General features: G+C 43.1%; 1 long non-coding RNA gene across 1 annotated transcript in view; it reads right to left on the reverse strand.

Moving 5' to 3' along the window:
- Nucleotides 1-20,955, reverse strand: part of LOC307185245 — a 372,576-nt gene that overhangs the window by 271,804 nt on the left and 79,817 nt on the right. The window lies entirely within an intron of this gene.

Below are 20,955 nucleotides of genomic sequence, written 5' to 3' on the forward strand. Positions count from 1 at the left end.
ATACTCCTAAAAGATGGAAGAAATGAACAATCTAAGAGGACCAGGCAAATAAATACCATGGTTTCAAAAGTGTTTTCCAAGTTGCATAAATAACAACTTAGCAATAGAAGGTGCTCAAGGAGTGCTGGATAAAGAGGCTAATGATAGTGTAGCATAGGAATTAATTGGTGAATCTTGAAAACCTGCATATCCCAGAACGGAAATCCAAATAATTTTTTTTTCACAAAGAAGATGACATTACAAATACAATTTTAATGACCAATGGCTGCATATTCTTAACATCGTGATTTTTTAAGAGGACCCCATGTTCCAGTTCTAGGTGACAACTTTTATTTATTCAATCACAAGCTATTTCATGGGTCATAAACTTAAATGCCCCCAGGAGTCAGGCAGGCGATATAAATGAGGGAAGCCTGGCTGGGGCTGCCTGGAGCCAGCTTGCCATACGCCTCTCATTGGCAGAGCAGCTACTCTGCTCCAGCCAGAAAGAGCACCCATGTTGTTAGGAAACCCGGGTTTTCTGGTAAGATTTTTTGATTTTTATTTTTGGCAACGGATTCAAACATTTTGTAAAAGCCATGCAAAGAAAACACATTTACAGTGCCTTCAGTTTGCAATAAATTATTTAAATATGAAGCCCACTGAGTAACAGAAGTGATACATCTTTTAATTATCTGACCAAATTCCATAAAAATATTTGCTATTTACATAAACCCAGGTCTTTGCTAGTTATAAATGAGGAGAATGTTGAGGGAGATCTGAGACACTCAAGGCATAAGAAAGCAGCTCAGGCTTTATAAATGGGACATTAATGATAAGATGATTTCATTTTTACCCATAGACTCTTAAGGTCTCAATTACATTTGTATGGCTAATAATTCAGTTATCAGGTACTCATTAAATAACCACAAGTTTCTGACCAACATATGAAATACTTAAAAAGCAAGTAAAGATTTAGTTAGCATACTTATTATCTAATCTATTAGTTTAACTAAAAAACAAGCCGCCAACTAACATATAAAATGAACTCCATTCGTACTTGTGGTTTCACTATTTGCAAGTGACCCCTACAGGGCCCCAACATACCGGTCAGCTCATTGAGGATGAACTTGGTGAGTGAACCCAGCAATAGCCTAGCATGCACGTTGCACTGCAGTTTTATTGTTCTCTATGCATTATCACACCCAGAAAAAGCGTTACAAGGTGTCTAAAAGAGATTCATTTAATTCTTCAGTCATACTTTACTGCCCTGTGATCAAATTTAAATATTACCTGAGTAATAGCATATTGTGAGATTCACAAAAGTATTGATATGTTTCCTTGATTGATGCCAAGGCGTACCTCCCCTGTTTATACCCAGTGAAAGCAGCCTTCACCTTCATGGAGACCCCCAGTGCCAGGCGGCTTCCTCCCCTCCCAGCTCTCGGTCTCCACCTGGCTTCACCATCTCAACGTGTATTTGAGTCCTGGCTCCTGCCCTCCTCCCTCCCCCCCTCACGCCGCACCCCTCCCACAGAACCTATTCTCCCACTCATCAAGCCTGACAACACTCAGCCATCTCTTTCTTGACTTCCTAGCTCAACCTGTGGGTCTGGTGGGATACTGTATCCATTGAGGTCCAGTTGCGGACAACATACACTGCCATACCTGGTGTAAGCAAAAAATATATTTGACTGCTGGGTTTTAGGTGCTTAACACAATCATTAAAGGAGACAAAGGAACAGAGTAAGTCAAGCTTCCAAGAAGAGCTCCCATGATCATTCAGCCTCTGTTGTGATCTAAAAAGCTCCTGCATCCTGGCTGAAATAGCCCATCAGGGAGCTGCTGATGGAAGCAAGCCTCCTCCACCAGGATGGAGACAGCCCTGCAGCTGCAGAAGCCAATGAATCAGGAAAGTAGGACCTCACACCTTGCCTCCTGCTCTTTTTATACATCAGGTCTCTTAATAGTGGCCCCATAGAAGGAATCCAAATCATGCTCGGAAGAGACTCTCAGAAGGTTTTTAACCTTCCAGCCCCTCCTTTAGTGTAGCGCGTACTAGAGGGAGCTTGGGATAGAGGTCCAGCATAGCAGTGCACAGCGAGTACCACGGAATGCCTGCCAGGGATTACACCTATGTGCTGCTGCTGCTGCTTCTTGTAATTCCTGGGGTTTTTATGTTTGTTTGGTTGTTTTTTCTTTTTTGTGTGTGGGTCTTTTGTTGTTGTTGTGTTTGTTTATTTGTTTTTCCATGAGAACCCTTGAAACTCTGAAAAGAAAATCAGAGTAGTCACCAGTAGAAAAACAGGCAGTTAGCACTGATGTCTGGTATTGGACATGTAATGAATGTTAATAGGTCAAAGAAGAGAAGGGTTAGGGATCACTTGAAGATCCTCCTTGCAGTATCTTCCCTTTGATAAGGGGGGCAAGTGGAATGTTCTATTCCCTGAGATGGGATATAGTAAACCCTTTATGTCTAAGGGTCAAAGAATTGGAGGTGCCAGACTGTCTGGGAAAGAAGGGGGACTTTGGGTGGTGGATTCCTAGCCCTAAGGCAAGAAATGGCAAACTCAAGGAAGCTGCTACTTTGATGTCAGCACTCACCATCCTACCCACAGCAAGAGAAGCCATGCATCAATTCCTGATGGGGAAGGGGCTGATGAGGCTCATCGCATCAGAAGACAGGGATCAGTACTGATGTCCCATAACCTGAAAAATGTCTACACCCATACTAGGGAATGGCACTCAGGTGCACAGTAAGCTGACGGAAGAGGAAAGTGGACACTCTTATTTAAGCGGTGAAATTCACATAATTATGCTAATTGAGACCAAGGTATCTCCTCTATTCCTGGTTCCACGGTGGCCCTAAAATTTTCCCGGTATATTTCCTAGAAGATTCTTCAGAGAACTTCCCTGGAATGATTTCCATTCCCCTTAAAACCTTGTTCCCCTACTACTGACGCTGTCTTCTCTTAACAAAGCCTTTCTCAGATGAACTACTGCAACTTCCCTTGCCTCTTCTTCTCCCACCTTCTTTGGGGAAGAAGTTTCCTACACCTTTTCAAGTTAGTGCCAGTCTCCCTCCCCTTCTACATCTTATAGAGCATGGGTCAGGGCCTGTTTTTATAAGCCAAGTTTTACTGGAACACAGCCTTTCTTTGACCTATTGTATGTGGCTGCTCTCACACTGTGACGGCAGAGCTGGGTAACAGAGACCATCTGGCCCACAAAGTCTAAAATATTTTCTATTCAGGCCTTTACAGAAAAGTTTGCCAATCCCTATTCTGGAGGATCTATCCCTTTCTACCTTCTGAAATTTCCTCTTATCAATATCTCCCTTCTCTCTGTTACCTTCAAACTCTCCATTTCTATGGTTTCCTTCCCATCAACCTATCACATTTATGTCATCATTCAATCCCTCCTCAACAAACCCCAATTGAGCACCTACAAAGTGCCAGGGATGGGGAATACAAATACTAATAAAACACAGTCCCTGCCCTCAAACTGTTTATGGTCTGGAAAGGGAAGGCAAACATGTAAGCAGCTAAGTTTTCTCTAGTATTTCGGAAGCCAAGAAGAAAGTTCAAGCAATGCTCATCTCTACTTGGGGAATTTAGGGGGGTCAAATATATCAAAGAAGTCCAGAAGAGCATACAAATAACAAATAGTTCATAGGGGTGGTGACACTTACACAAATCTTCACCATCCCACTTTCCCTTAACCATCCTTCATCCTCTCTCTACCATACCACATTTTCCCTTTCTCTTTATCGCTAATATTCTTGACCTACTCTGTCATTCTTTGCAGCCTGGTTCCATAGCACCACCTCACTGCAACTGCTCCCTCAGAGGTCACCAGGGCCCGTGACTGACCTGTTTGCAGCCACACCCCAATTCTCATCTCACTCACCCTCCACACAGTATTTGACCGTCGCCCACTCTTATGCTCACTCTGCTGCCTAAAAGCCTTCCATGGCGCCACCTGTCTGAGTTTCAAGTCCCCTAGACTCTCCTACAAAGCTCACAATCTCTAGGTGCCTTCTTGCCCACAGAACACTTGTCAAATCCACAAGTATATCCCATTGTGTTGTATCTCCTCACCTCTTCATGCTTCGCCCCCTGTCTGCGGTGGTCTTCACTACATTTTCCCATCCTCCAAACTCCTAATTATTCTTCAAAACCTAGTTCAAGTGCCATTCCCACTGTGAAAGGATCCCATGGTGACTTGGTCAGCTCTTCCCTCCTCCTTTCTCTCTACTCTCAGAGCACTTGGTAGAAGCTCTGCTGAGGGTTCTGGACTCCAAGTACTTGCTCCCATGTACGGTCCCCTCATTTCACTGTGTATGCGAATCATTTAATCCTCTTTAAATCCCAAGTATTTGGACTAAATCCACATAAAGCTATACTATATAAATGACTAGGGTAGCAGCCAAGCTTGGCAGTTCCAACCAGGAAAAAAACCCTCTAAATTCCTAAATATATCAAGACAAGTTATTTCTCAGGCACACATCTCTTAAAATTCAGTAAACTTTCAGAATATGCAAATGACAGTAAAACTTCCCTCCAGCACATTAGAGTGACAGTTACAAGAAAATGACATAAAATGGCTCCCTAAGGAACCATCTCAAGGTAGCATTAAACACTCAGGCTTGTCACTCGGAAGGGCACCAACTAAGTCACATTTTTTTCAGCTTTTATAACAAAGATGGCACAGTTATCAGCATATTTCCATTATCATCTCTGTCTTTAGAACTATGGGCAGAAAAGTATTTACTGTGAATGTTAAGTATGTGACAGTAGAGGACTAATGGGTTTGGGGCAAATAAGTACGAGAGATGTGGATTTATGTTCCAGTAGGGCTCCAGCTTCTCCAGGATAGCAATGGAGATGCTCCATCCTTGAGTTTTTGCTGTGAGCACCAGCCCTATCCCAGTTCTGGAATACAGAATGAGTCACTTGTCCAAGATCTAGTCAGTGTCTGTCCCAGATGCTGGCGCTCATCAGAGCTTTTGGAGCCCATGAGAACCCTGAGGCAGGAGGAAGAAGGCGGGACACTTCCCCACAATTAATATTCTTGGAGAACATACGCACGAGCACATAGTAAAGTAGGGAAGTTGAACAGTCATGTCACTCTGCACACTTTCAGTAACAACTCTGGGTCAAATTAAGGCCCAAGCAAAGGCCATTGCCGATTCTGTGGGGACAGAAAAGCATCCATCATCTCCTGTAAAAAATTTTCCACTTTCTGGTTCCTGCATGTATTCAGCTAGTCAAGTGTCAGCACAGAGCCTGGAACTCATATGCTTTGTGGCTTTCACTGTGACAACTGCATTTCCAAGCCTGTCGTTGCAGGCAAGACATTTGTTATTGTCTTGTTGGCTGAGGGTAAAACAAATACCCATTTAGATCACAACAGATAAAGGCTTCCTCTGAATTAATCACACATGGGAGGCCAGAAAACAGTTCTGTCAGGGAAATTGAATCTCACAGTGGCAAACCCACCCACAAAGAAAAGGGAACAGCTTGAAATAAAGGGAAATGTTACAGCATTTACAGTAGCCTTGAAGTGGGAGCTCTTGTGAAACAAGTCTCCAAAAAAGGCATCAAACAGGTAAAGGTGAGAATGCCTAAACGTGAATGACCTCAGAAGGTCAGGTTTCCAGGGAATCCCCTTCACCCCCAGTCACTGAGATCATACTGATTACAGACTCTGTGCAATTCATTTTAAAATGCACTTTTTTCAGGCCCACTGTGTGCTTGGAGCAGAAGGTCATGAAACCCACTTCCATACCCTCCTGGCAGCGGAGAGAGGCAGCATAAGCCCTCTCAGTGAAAGCCCCTCACCACAGATGCCAGAAATTGACTTTTTCCCTTTTCTTCCAACACATGAATTTGGAAGGTACATTTTTGTTGTTCAGAGCAGAACTGGATGCGTTAGACTATGTTTGGTGGGGCGTGGGAGGGAGGGAGGAAACAGCTTCTGTAAAAAGTCAATTCTTTATAAAGATTTACTATGTGACACCAGTACTGGCCATTGATAGTGGAAGGTAAGCATAACAATCTATTATGAAACAAACTCGCTGTTGGCTGGGCAAGTATATTGAGAGAATCCAGAAGAAAGCACAAAGAGCCCCTTACTTCAAGTTGGAATCATATTGCCTAATGACACTGAGTTTTCCCGGAGGTAAAAAGGAAGGAATCCCCTTATTTTGATGTCTCTGGGGACTGCAGCATCTGACAATCCATAAGGAGAAAAGCCCTCTCCGGTGGGTCCTCTTCCCTTCCTTTTGCCTTCTCTCCTTCCCCTTCTCTTCCATTCTTTTTCCTTCTCTACTCTCACAGGTCCAGTTCCTCAGGACACAGACTCTGAGATGCAGAGTGCTGTGCAGGAACCTTCCTGGGAACTGCGCTGGGAACCACAGTTGTGAAGGGATGAGAGGGCAGAACTCAGCAGAAGGAGAAGTGGAACTCAGTTGTCACCGAGGCCTCAGCCAACCCCACCAGGAACTGCAAAGCTGGGATGGCCCTCAGAGATGCCCACCATGGGTCTTAGTGCCACCTCGACTGGGGGGATTTGTAACCTAGGGCGAGGCAGCTCCCTTCAACCAAAGACAGTTTCTGGGAGAGGACTCGGCCAGGAGCCTCAGCAGCCGACACACTCCCGGCAGCCGGGGAATGAGTAATTCAGCCCTGAAAGGGAGAGCCAGGGGGTCAGATGCTGCCCCTTCCTCTCTTTACCCTTCCCTTCTCTTCTCTTCCCATGGCCCTGAGTCCTTACACGCCTTTGTTCTCCTTTCCCCAGGGTCCTGCTTCTTATTCTCTTTGTTCCGTGGGACAAGTCTGTAATAATTCCATTCCATCTACCTCCACTATGTTGGGGTGGTGTCTACAAGCCAATCAGCCTTTCACACTGACAGTACACACCCACTCTTAGCAGATCTGCAGTAAATTTTCAAGAGAAAGTTCTCCTTTTTATCTAAAGTTCACACTACCAAACAGGTACCACATGTTACCCTAACCTCAGTATGTGCCATGGCCCCAGTGGGATGTCTTAATTTAAAAGTCTCTACCTATTCTTCTACCTTCCTACGTAGGAGTACGTGGTCTCCTTGGGTTGCCCTAGTTTTGTATGTGCCGTGATCATGGTTGAAGAAAAATAAATGTTAACCCAAGAAATATCTTAATTGAACTGGAACATGTAAAGTAACAACATTATAATAGCTCTCCTATATAAGCAAATGCTCATCAGCACTACTGCTCGCTACTTCAAATACTTGTGTCATTCAATATTTACAACAACCTTACAGGACCCCCATTTTCAAGGAAGGAACTGACACCTGGAGAGGCTCTGAACTTGCCTAAGAGCACACAGCTAGGAAGTGCTGAAAGCCAGATGTGGCAGAGATGACCAACTGTCCACTAAAATCCATACTGCTCCATGATGTTGAGTGTCTCTCTGAGGAAGTTGTCCAGCCAGGGACCACATGTTCCTGCCCGCCTTGTTCCTAGACAGGGTCACGTGGATAGTTCTAGTAAAAAGAAAGTGAGCAGAAGTAGTATGTGTCACTTGTACCCTCCTCATGTTCTCTTCCCTGTCTGCCTACCATATGCAGTGGGCTTTCAAGCCCCAGTGGAAAGCAGAGCCATGACATGGAAAGAGGCCAGTCCCTGAATCACCAAGTAGAGGAAAGCCACCCATCAACGTTAGACTATCATGAGTGATAACTACAGTTTTGTTGCACCAAACTGAAATTGAGGGGCTTACTTGTCACGGCAGCTAGCACTACCCTAATTAGCACAGGAGATGAAAGCTATACTTGCTCTTACATATTCACTTATCCATTCAACTAAATGAATGGTAGAGGTCATTTGAGTAACCTCTACCAGTTAGGTATATACTTGACACTGGGATGCACATGACATGGTCTCTTCCTTCTAGGAGCTCATGGTACAGCAAGGAAGAGAGATTATTCACACCATGGAAATACTGAAGGGGAAAGACTGGCTCTGCCTGGCCTCATTTATGGAGTTTCTCCCCTGGGGAGGCACTGATATCTACATGGCAATCTTATTTTTACTTACGTTTTTCAAATTTATAACATTAATACAAATTCTTTCCATATGGATACTCTGATAGAGACCTGTTCTGAAAAAAAAAAAAATCCCTGAAACCAATTAGGGAAGGGGAAGTTGTTAGAATTTAAAATCAGATAATATATTCAGTGATTACTAATAACTCTCCTAAAAATAATTTTTTGGGGTATTTGGCACTTCTGTCCTCTGCCTTTGAAAACTAGTTAGTACAATGGATAGATTAAGAAATACAGGGACTTCCCTGGCGGTCCAGTGGTTAAGACTCTGTGCTTCCACTGCAGGGGGCATGGGTTCGATCCCTGACTGGGAACTAAGATCCCGCATGCCGCATGGCACAGCCAAAATAAATAAATAAATAAACAAACTACAACTTCGATATCTTTAAAAAAAAAAAGAAGAAATACAATAAGTATAGGTGCAAGAAAAAGTGGCTTTTTTCTTTCTCAGTCTCCCTTTAAATTATGCTTTCTGGTGAGAGGAAAAAAACCAAGCAGAGCAAGAGAGATCAAAGAAATGTATATCTACACACACATACCTCACTCCCTCTACCAATACATCATGACCCCCAAATTCTAGGCTGGCTCAGAACCTTCCCTTTCCTGTTCTAATTCTGTGTTTCCGTTGGTAGAAAACCTTTTTCTTGTCTTCCTGTGTCTCATCCATCTTCCATCCCCACCCACCCCTCCATATCCACTCACATACCACCCTCTCCATTCCCGAAGAATTCCAGCCTGCGCTGTCTCTTTCCCTTTTCTGAGCAACTGTACGCTTACTATTTAGCTGTAATTAAGAACTTAATTGTTCTTTAAATATTCTGTTTACATATTCATCTTCCAATGAGACTGAAAACTCATTAGAGACATAAAACCCAACCTTCCTCCATGTGCCTAGCAGTGTACTGAGCACTTACATAATCAAAAAAGAAACGCCTAGTGAGTGACTGATCTTCCTGGATGATCTCCCAGGGCCTCGTGACAACAGGCCTTTTAAGCCTTGAGGAGTTATCGGCTTTAGTAAACTTGGAGCAACAGGCAACTCAGCGTGGTGCTGAGGAGAGAGCCCAGGATTATAAGCAAGTCAACCGTAGCTCCTCTTCCATTTCAACCCCGAGTGGCCCTGGGTACAGCCCTTACATAAACATCGCTGAGCCTCAGTTTCCTCATCTTCAGAAAGAGAATAATAATACCTTCCTCTTGGAATCAAAACAGGTTAAGTAGAAGAAAGCCCTTCAAAAACTACTTTATGGGATTTCCTTTTGTACCACTGAATTAGTGGGTAACAGAATCCAGTTCCTCTTGTCCAAAGTAATTTAATGAGCGTCCTAATGCTGACTAAGGAGGGATTCCATCTGAGATCAAGACAGCCCTCCCTTCTAAATCTATGCTTCTCACCAAAGCAGATGACTAAATAAATGAAAGATGTGATGCAGTTAACGCTGTACCCTTTGCTTTTACAACCTACTTCTACAAATTGCTGAGAAGGCACTTCTCAGTGGAACCCGGAGGGCAATGGCGAATTGTCTGGTCACAAGCCCAAGCTCTGAACAATATGGAGAGGTGTCTGCTGTCACTGCACTGCTCATTAATTGTCCCATATAAGGCCAGTCACAGGGGGAGAGAGCGGTCTTCCAAGATGCAGCAGGAAACAGCTACGGAGTTGGGGGAGCCCAACGGCAGGGGTCTTGCTGCTCAGTCAACAAGTTCAGGCCTGGCTCGGGGCGCAGGGCTCCTGCTGAGAGCTTTATTTTTCTGTCAGCTGTGACTCCCCCTCCTCTCATTAACGCATGTCCTGGGGTCTTCTTTTCAGAAGCCAAGGCAGCATTCTTCATCCTTCAAGACGGCTCTCCTAATTGGTGGAGGGGTGCTGGCACGTGCGCATTCAAGCAGAAGCAAATGTTTATGCAGTTCCTTTCCTCACCCCCTCTTCTCAGCGATACTCACAAGACCCCTGGGGTACAGTTTCCTTGAATGGTGTCAAGGACAGGCTGCCTCTCTTGTCCTTTGTCCAGCGTGGCTGCTTCCCTTTTTATACTCACTATCTCCATGGCTCTTCATCACCACAGGATAGGTTAGTAGCAGAGGCTCCAGGATCAGACTGCCAGGGATTGAATCCTGGTTGTGCGGAAATTTGGGCAAGTCACTTCATTCTCTGCTTCCTAACCTGTGAAACAGAGGTAATGGTATTTTCTGCATCATCTGACCACCGGGAACCTAGATCCTGTCTCTCAGGAAGCACTTTAACATACTTCCCTCAACCTAATCCAGACATTTGACTCTGTTACTTTAAACATAATGCATCAGTTTAGATGATATCAGAATACTGAGTACTCTTCTCACAGGTTAAGACTGTACTTGGGACTTCTGTGCAAAAATGCAGGGTACTATGGACTGCCTAAAAATTCACAGTTTCCTTCCACTGTATTCTGACTTTGGTGTGATCTGAAAGTATGAATTTGTATGAAAAGCAGGGAAGAAATCGCCGTCCTATCAATGATGGGAAAAAAGGCTGCAATGTGACTCTCAGCCATCATCAATTGCTTTCAGTTTCCCCATCTACCCTCACAAATTTAAGAAAAAGGTATTTTTTCATGATATCAGTGTTCCAGCTTTCAACAGAAGGGGAATTTAAGAAGAAAAAAGTCTTTCCGTACAACAACTAATTTAGCCCATCATTCTCCATTAAAATTAAAGTGATGATTACTGGATTTTCAGTTTCAAGACGGTAGACATTTTCCAACCTCTCTCATCTTAAAAATCACCCTAATACGCAAGGAAGTAAGAATCAGAAATAGGATTCAATCTTGATCAGTCTAGGGGACAATTTTAATTCTGAACTAAATTATAAGATGGCAGAATGCATTAGAGAAGAAAATGACTTGCTAGAGAGAAGGAAGAATAAATCTAAGTGCTTGCAAAGGAACGTAATGATGAGAGGCAAGTCAAAAATACCTACAGAATCCAGACAGGCTAGGAGCACAAGTACCACAGAAGGTGGGGTAAAGCTGGGTCTGACTATTCCTCTCACACCCCTGCAGGAGAAAGTGAGGGGCCAGACTCAGAGACAAGAAGTAAAAGGGAGAGTGGAGGCGAGGCTCGCAAATGAAAACAGGGAGATTAAATGAAAGTCTGCAGACTGAACGGAGAGAAGTTGCAGAAGATTGAAGGAATCTTCTCTAGAAAAACTGAACCACCCACTGACAAAATACTACAAATTCTGACATTTGAAGGTCTCTGATGAAAAAGCTGTATCATCCTAATGACCCTACAGTGAAAGCCACCAGTCAAAAAGTCCAATGAATAGACACAGAACTTCCAATCAGCTTTCTAAAGATTCACTCAGAAACAGGAATGGACAGCCAAGAACTCTAGGCGTTTGAGGAAAATCAGCAATATTACAGTGAGACAAGCAAACCAATAATGAGAAACTAAAAGGAACTCAGAAAAAACAGAGACAATGCAGGAAGAAATGGAAAACTACAAAGACACTCTATTCAATGTCCTCAGGAGTTCTGAAGCCATTCTCCCAGTATGCTAAGGGATATGACATCATCCCTAAGAGGCACAGTAGTTCCTTCCTCCCCTCCAAAGGGACATATTAACTCTCTATTGACAGAGGAAGAGAAATAGGCAATTTAAACATAATGTTTTAAACTACACCCATGCAATAAAAACACATTATAAAAATAAACGTTAAGAAAGAAAATTCTTTTATATATTAAAAGTATTGCTAAAATTTAAAAATAAGAAACAGTAAAAGGACAACAAGGTTAGGTCAAGGATTTCACCTAGAAAGTAGGACGAAAGGAAAAGAGATAGAAAATAAGACAAAAAAACTTAAGAAGGTTAGAGGTTCAGTTCAACCAACAGGAGTGCCAGAAAAAGAACAGAGAAAGCACTGATAAAGAAGTTCTCAAAGAAACATTTCAAGGAAACTTACCAGCACTGAAGGATATAAATTTCTTGCTTAAAAGACAGCAAAATAAATGAAAAGGAATTCATATTGAGGATAGCAGTGTAAAAGTTGAGCGTACCAGATCTAAAGAGATCTTAAAGTTTTCCAGCAAGGAGAAACCGGTCACAGGCAAAGACTCAGAAATAAGAAAAGCAACAGTCTTCTCAAAAGAAATATTATAACCTAGAAGTCAATGTAGGAATAGCTCCAAAATTCTGAAAGAAAATAATTTGCCACCAAAGATCCTAGATTTAACCAAACAATCAAGTGTAAAAGTAAATACTCTTTTTCAAATATATAAAGTCTCAGGAAATTTACCTCCCATGGCTTTTCAGGAAACTGAGGAGGAGGAAAAAATAAACTAAGAGAGAAAATGACATGAATCCTGGCATAAGAGAGAGAAGCAAAGTGAATTGGGCACAGGGCGGCAATTCTGCAGCAGGAAGCAACCACTCTAGGATGGAAGACAGTCCTGAGGGAGACAGAATATATGTCTCGAAAAATAAAAATAAAAAGGAAGACAGGCTATGATTGTTCGATAGGTTTGGCTCTAAGAAAAACTTTAAGAAAGGCATCTTACAAAGCTGTTGGAGGGTATGGGGAAAGAGTTGGGCCAGAAATTTGAAGGCAGTGAAGCAAATAAAACCAATGAATGAGGCAATTATTAATTTCAGGAAAACTAAAAATAAAGCAAGTGTAATCATCGCCTACTATTTGGCTCAGAAAAAATAATATTTTCCTAGTAAAAATATTAAAAACCATGCCAAAAATTGTGAAATAACTACACTGAAAGGACACAGGAGGTGAGAAGATAGGGCATGAGACTAAAAATTCTGGCTTCGTAAAATAGGAAGTCACAGAACAAATAAAGAGTTCAGAGCAGTTAATTGCCTCTGGAGAATGGCATTGACTGAGGGAGGGAATGACTACTATTTTATATTTATATATACATATATATGTGTGTGTGCGTATATATATACACACACTTAGCATCATTTGACTTCTAAAACCAAGTGCATGTATTTGTGCATTAAATTTTAAAAATATATGTTACGCTTAAAAAGTTGGATGAAATTACAGTACAGTTAACACTGTGCCCTTTCTTTTTATAACTTAAATTTGTCTAAAATACACTGGGAAAATAAAAACCTTTTTCATTCCTGGAACTAAGCTACACATTTGTACTAACCATTTTATTTAAAAGATTTGGTAGTAAATTATTAATCCCTCCCCCTCATCCACCCTATGGCTCTCCAATTACCAAAATACAAAGCCCTCTGCAGTCATCTTTCTTTTTCATATCGTTATTATTCACCCATAACTGTAGGCGTTTAAAATGACTCAATACACTGGGGGTGCCTTTATGACAGAGTATCACAATAAACACATATGAAACCTCCTTCCTCTTACTCCATTCTCCATTGCTAAAACACGAAAGAAATGGGGACTTTTGTCCTGAACTGACTGCCTTCTGAGCCTAAGACTTTTAGCAGTGATATTCATCATTTTTATCATGCTATCATTAATTAGAATTAATTATAAACTATAAGGGCTATAATATACAAACAAGTATGGGAGCTAGCAGTTTTCTGATATCATGAAGAACATGAAATTAGACAGGATTCTCCCCAGAATCTACCAGAGAGATAAGGGAAAAGCAAGAGTTAAATCAGGGGTTCTGAACCTCTTTTCTCCCTACCACGCCTAGGAGACAGGGCTTACTCTGCTGTGACTCGCTAGTCAGCTCCCCTCTGCCACAGGGGGGCGTGATTAGCATTTCTGCTCATGGAGGAAGACCGGTGGGTTGTGTGAAGAAATCCCCAGGTAATTCGGGCAGGCCCCTGTGTCCTGCTCCCCACCCCCCACAGGTGTGTTTCCTCCTCTCCCTTTCCCTGCCCCCTCTGCTCCTCTCAGCCAACAGAGATAACTAGTTTAGGGATCAAATTAAGAAGATGTCACCACGGGGCAAAAGATAAGGAATCAGAGCAACTGGGACGCAGTATTTATAAGTTGCCTCCACCACTACCAGTTCCACATCATTTGCTGATTCTCCAAGCTCACTGCTGAGACTGTGGAATAATTTCAGATGCCAGGAATGTAGCACATCAGAGACAACTTTCCCACCACTAGGGACTCCCATTTCCCTTCCCCAGGCCCATCCAAGCAGGGATTCAGCATATTTCTCCCTCACTTTTCCCCTTACCTGCTTCCAAAACATACTTGTTTGAGTACTTGGGTTAATTAAAATTTAAAAAAAAGAAGGATACCCAACATTGATTGGACGCTCACTACCACTCCACATTTTATGAAATAAAATTTCACACATGTCATTTGAGATTCTGAAGACTACAACACAACATTTTGATACCTGAAGAATATAACCAGAATATAAGGCGAAAGGGTTTCGGACTCTCAAAGTTTCATGTTCTAGCCTAAGAGGAGTCACACAGGATTTCACGGGACTTTTTCTTTTATCCCCTGGTAAACAAAGAAAGCAAAGAGACATTCGGATAGGTCTCAGGGGCCCTTCCGGTCCAACTCTCTTTCCCCCACTGCGTTCACTGCTTCAATCAGAACAGCTCTGACTGCATCAGACCATGTTGACTTCCACCGTAGGATTCATTTGAAACACATCTGAAAATGGAGGCCCCTCCAAGCTGCACCGTCTGTCAGTGCTGAGGCACAGGCTCTGAAACCCTCACTCCAACACTCTGCCTTGTCCACCCGTGCACATCCGGCGTATCGTTTCCAGTATGCTGACAACATGGTCTATACACATACCTGGAGATACCTGTCTGGTCCGAATTCCTTAAATATAATACAGGGCCTTTCAGTTTGGCCTGGTTCGGCCTTTCCTTCTTCCTCAACATTCTACCCTCTCCCATCTCCCACACGACCAGCAACACACACGCTTTACCTAGTCCCTAAACCTCCTTGTCAACCCTAGCCTTGCCATGTTCCTTCGCATCTCAATGCCTTTGCCAATGCTGTTTTATCCACCCAGCCTGCATTCTATCTACCAAGGTCTATTTTGGAAATTTATTCACCGTTTAATGGTCTACTCAAATATCACCTCCTCACTGAAGCCTTCCCAGACTTTTCCATGAAGAATTAATTACTCTCTTTTTGGTGCTCTCTATATTTAAAATATCAATTACAAAATATAGTTCACTATTTATATATCTATTCCTTGTGCTACGCGGTGAGTTCCCAAAGAATAGAAACTTAACTCATATTTGCATCCCTAACACAGAACCTGGCACGTAAGAGTTACCTGCTATTTCCTCAGTGATATGTGAATGGGAGAGAAGATCAAAGGGGGCAGAAACAGTGCTTCCCGGAGCACTTCCTGAGATCAGTCCCTAGCCCAGCATCACACACAAGGAGGAATCTCACCAAAGATCTGTGAGAGTGACTATAGTAGACACACATGGGTGCCCCGACTGACATTCTTTGGGGTTCACCTCTGATTTCAGCCATGGTTGAGGTGGACATTTGTGTGAGTTAGACATGCCTTATAGTGGCCACCTCTCCTAGGGATGATGCAACAGTGGATGTATTGGGCTGGCCAAAAAGTTCATTCGGATTTGTCCATAACATCATAAGGAAAAGGCTGAACGAACTTTTTGGCCAACCCAATATGACGCCAGGACCCACTGGTCCTGTCATATATCACATCACCCAGAAGGACCCTGCCTAGTAGGATATTAGATTGGCCTCATGTTGGCCTAGCAATGGCACCACTCATGCCTACAACCGGCAGGGCTGAGATGCTGTTCTCCAGGGTGCATTGTGTGCACTGAAACAATAGCCACTACACGGTGCTGCGTACCCCAAAGCTAGAAAACAAAGGTCTGGGCACCAAGGGGTGCACGCGTTGGTTGGCTCTTCTCATCATCACTCCCCATAACACAATTGCTTAACTTGGACTGCTTGTTTCCACACCTTTAAACTTTGCTAGAATAGAGGTCCTGGCTCTTAGAGGGTGTCTCTCCACGGGACACTGAGCCACAAGCTGTGACTCCACCGTATCACTCAGGCTCTTCATGCCCATGGACCACGGGCAAAGAATGGAGTTTCCATATTGGCAGAGAAACTGACTGTGATAATCTGAGGAGATAGGGTCACTGCTGCACAATGGGAAAAAAGGAAATGAGGGCTTCCCTGGTGGCGCAGTGGTTGAGAGTCCGCCTGCCAATGCAGGGGACACGGGTTCGTGCACCGGTCCAGGAAGATCCCACATGCCACGGAGTGGCTGGGCCCGTGAGCCATGGCCGCTGAGTCTGCACGTCCGGAGCCTGTGCTCCGCAATGGGAGAGGCCACAACAGTGAGAGGCCCGTGTACCGCAAAAAAAAAAAAAAAAAAAAAAAAAAGAAAAAGGAAATGAAAGTCTGGATCTCGAGGGATTCCCTGGGGCATCTCTTGATGTTTTTTACCCACTGATCACAGGGAAAAGGCGATGGCAGAAAGTCAATCAACCCAGTCTCAGACGCCTCCAGGGTGAGGGTCTGGGTCACCTATTGACCCAACAACCTCAGAACTGAGGGTGAGGGCAGTCTAGAGGGCATAAGGGAGGATGACGGATTTTAACTGTGGCCGCAGCATCCACCGCAGCAAGGAGGACTGTGGCTTGTTACACTGCTAAATCTCTCCTTCGAGGCACGAATCAGCCTAGTCCTTGAAGAACAGTGATAGTGGAATTAATGAAGAGCACCACTGGATCAGAGCAGTGCCAAGAGCACGGCGTGGCAGACAGGACACTTCTGGTGTGCTGGGTGAACAGCGACAGGCAGGCCTTGACTCGCTTCCTGCTGACGGCAGCTCAGTGTGACTGAGCTCAACCCGCAGCCCCGCAGGCCCCCATGGCACACCTGTAAGTTGGCTGTTCCTCTGTCCTTGGCTCACCCTCCCCAGCCCCTCGGTCCTGCCTGCTAGGGTCGCCTCCAAAGTAAACTACCTCCTTGTTTTCAGGAATCCAGGGGAAGACTGTGATCGTGTTTAAACTGGAATCTTCAAGTTCACTTTACAAACTTACATTTCCTCTCCCCGTGTAGGCTAGCTACTCAGGGAAATAACACTTCCACAGCACTTTACTTCTTTCAAATAAAGAAACAGCACACTTATGAGTGATAAGGAAAGCAATAGGGTGGTTGTTATTACCAACTCCCAGTCTTTTTCATTTTTAAACAAATAAGGAAGCTGAGGCTTGGAGAGGTTACGTGCCTTCTCCAGCACCAAAGGGTTTTGTACAAGGCGGGGACAGCGTGGTCTGTGTCCTGATATTGACAGTTGATGCTGTGGGTACCCCACACATACCTCCTTTATCAGGTCAGTTTCTCCATTTCTCAGCTGCTGTAGGTGTTGCTGCTAAGAGCTCATAGCTACACCTCTCCCCAGAGCTTGCCCTCCTCAGACAGATATGCCTGGGAGGGTATGTACTTCTACCCAACTCTAGGGCTTCCCGCGGTGAATGACTGATAAAGACTACCAAAGCCCAGCCACCCTGTCCAAGGTAGGACTTCACTTTGGTGTCATTCATGCTCCCAAGTTCCCCATGTGATCGGGCCGAGGCTATAGATTTCACCTTTGCTCATCTTCTTCCCCTTTCCTGTCCTGTCCTCTCACTTCCTTACTGGTCCTTCACTCAATTAATCATTTGCACATCCCTGTTTCTCGGGAACCCAACCTAAGATAAGATCTATGTTTTATAATTCCTGGTCTGGTGGTTTCCCCACTGCCGAATGTCATGTAGTTAAAGAAATGTAGAAGACACTACATGCTATCCCCTTACTTATTAATACTGGTCACTCGTCCAGGATAGACGTTTTTCCTCTGTCTCAGAAAAATCACATAAACATATTTCTCAGTATATCTTATAGTAACACTACTAAGAAGTGTGTCCGCGCCAAGTAATGACAAAGATATGGTGCTTTCAGGTATAAACATTTTTTTTAATTTTTCAAATTTTTTTTTTTTTTTTTTTTTTTTGCGGTACACGGGCCTCTCACTTTTGTGGCCTCTCCCGTTGCGGAGCACGGGCTCCGGATGCACAGGCTCAGTGGCCATGGCTCATGGGCCCAGCCGCTCCACAGCATGTGGGATCTTCCCAGACCGGGGCATGAACCCGTGTCCCCAGGCGGACTCTCAACCACTGCGCCACCAGGGAAGCCCTTTTTATACAATTTTTAAAGGTTTCTTTCCATCTACAGTTACTACAAAATATTGATTATATTCTCCATGTTGTACAATAGGTATAAACTTTTAAATATTTCAGTTAATATATTTTAGCAGCATGCTTTATATCCTTCACTAATTACAAAGTGTTACATATCCAAGAGGGACAACAAAGAAACTCACAGGTTGATGTAATTAACATGTCTCATTTGATAGCAGTATATAAAATAATTCATCAGCTCAGAAGTACGTGCCTACAAAATGATAGTTATTTTCTCAGTTTTCCCATGTTATCTTGTTCCTTGAGGTCTAAAATGAAGTAAATTTTATAAACTTTAATTTCTGAGAATTCTCACAAAGACAGTGGTTCATTCTGCTGACACTCATCCCTGACAACTGATACCCGTATCAATCAAGGTCTAAAGGAAATCAGAAACTACTTTACACACCTAAAACAGGGACTTTAGTAGCCGGTGAGTGGGGGGCACAGGCGATGGAAGAGCTGTTGAGAAACCAAATAGGAAAGTGAGGCAGCCCAGAGACTAACAGCAGCAGAAAGGCACGACCAGCCCTAGGTGAGAGGGATGAAGCAGCCTGGGGTGCCCTGGAGGAGCTGGTGCCCTGCCCTCTTCCCACCTTCAGGTCCCCCCAACTGGTGGACCCCTACCAAAGACCAACTGACAAGAAGCAGCCTGGGAATCAACCTAGCCTGCCAGGTTCGATCCCCGTCACAGGGAGCAGAGCAGAGGAAGGGCAAGGAAGCCACACGCAGGCAAACGAGACACAGCACATCGACATACTAAACGCTGCAACAAAGGTCCCCCATGCGAGAAGCAGCACGTCAAGGTCATTGCCAGGAATTCTAAAACCAGAGAATAAAACAAGGGCGAATCTAGTCTTTGATTGTGCAGCTAATGAAATTATAAATCAAAACCACAGGGAAAGCCTTTTGACTCAGGTTTGTAGCAGCACTTAAATGTTATTTCAGAAAAGCTTCTCACTAGCATCCTTAGGAACAGCTTTGGGAAACAGACTAGGCAGCTTTGCAAAAAAATGTATTTCCAATCAGGTCGAAGAAAAATGTATCTGGTTTGTTGTTCCTGTAGTCACCTAACCTCCAAGCCTTTCTATAAAATGTAAGAAATGTTGCTGCCTAGGTTTAAGCTTAAGGGATTACTGAATTTAAAAATATGTTTCTACAATTTTGGGTGAAAATCATAGTGGGGACACTAGGTATTATAATTAATGCTTGCAATGATACTCATGATCAAAATAAAAGAAAAAGTTTATTCAAGCATGAGTATTTGAAGCACAAACAATTTAGCAGAGAAAAGTCTATTGTGCAAACTGAACAAGCACTCCTTAATGTAATGAATCCAATGATTTGTTTGAATCATTACAGTATTTTTTCCTTTTTCAAAATTTCAATGATAATAGAATCAGAAACTGAAGCACAATCAGAAACTGTGTTATGAGAAATTGGGATTTGTGGAAAACAGAAAACTTGGAAAATAGCCAAAATGTCATAATTCCACTAGCCCAAATACTGGCAGCATATTGGTATTCCAGTCACAAACCATTTATTGAGAGCCCAGAATGGGAACAATTATTGAGAGTTCTGTGCTAGACGATGGATAGTCTCAATCTGATTGTAAGTCTAAATCAAGATGGCGACTCCTACTTCACAGCACAGGAGAGCAATGGGGGAGAGAAGCAGGGAAAAGAATGCATTTGCTACCCTTCCCACCATCCTGTAGCAACACGGTCCAAGCAATGCTACCACCTCTTAGGATGCCATAAACAGTAAATCAATTGTCTGGATTCCCAACAGAGTTTGCCATCCCCAATTAGAACTGTATTTCTAAATATAAATCACCTCCTAAGAGGAGGAAATCCCTACAGGAGTGAGAACTAAAGTTGCATGAAACGACTTTTTTTCCACCTCTGGTTTCAGTCTACTGCCTTGTCCTTAAAAATGTTTGAATCTAGCAAAATTAGACTTTCACTTCTGAAGATGCAAGACCCAAAGGGGACACCCAAAACCTAGAATCTGTGTCACACAGTTTAGCACCAAATAACTCTATACTGTTTTACCACGTGATATTTTTGTGTGTTGTTCTCAATTCCCATCAAGGTTGTAAATGAGGTGGCCAAGGTCAGATCTCGCATTTCCTTGTTATCCAACAGCCCACCAAGCACCTAGTACATGCTCAATAAGTACTGTTGACATGATTAACTCTGATTTTAAAATAAAACCCAAACTATTGCATAAAAATTACAAATTACTTTCTGGAACACATTTGACCAGATAGTCACAAGGCTTTCTCCCTTATTTCACTCAGGGAGATGCCCACATAACAGCCCCTTGGAGAGGTCTTCTTTGACTATAAAATGAGAACTCCCTACCACTTTCTATCACCTTATCCTGCTTTCTTTCTCTTCTTAGTATATGGTACTGGATGTATTGTTGAATATATTCCCCACTAAAATGTGAGTTCCCTGGTCTTTCTTGCTCACTGCCACATCCTCAGTGCCCGGAACAGAAACTGGTTCAGAGTAACACTCAGTAAGTAAGTATGGAACAAATCAATACGTGAATGAATTAAATTTGTACCTACATATGAAAAATTATACATAAACACAAGTAATTGGCCTAGAAAAGGTTTAAACTACCATAAAAATTTTATCTTTTAAAATTTTTTTATTTAGAATTTATACACAAAAGACAAATAAATTTGACTTCACTAATTGACCACT

This window comes from Stenella coeruleoalba (genome assembly GCF_951394435.1).
Source record: "Stenella coeruleoalba genome assembly, chromosome: 4".
Taxonomy (NCBI): domain Eukaryota; kingdom Metazoa; phylum Chordata; class Mammalia; order Artiodactyla; family Delphinidae; genus Stenella; species Stenella coeruleoalba.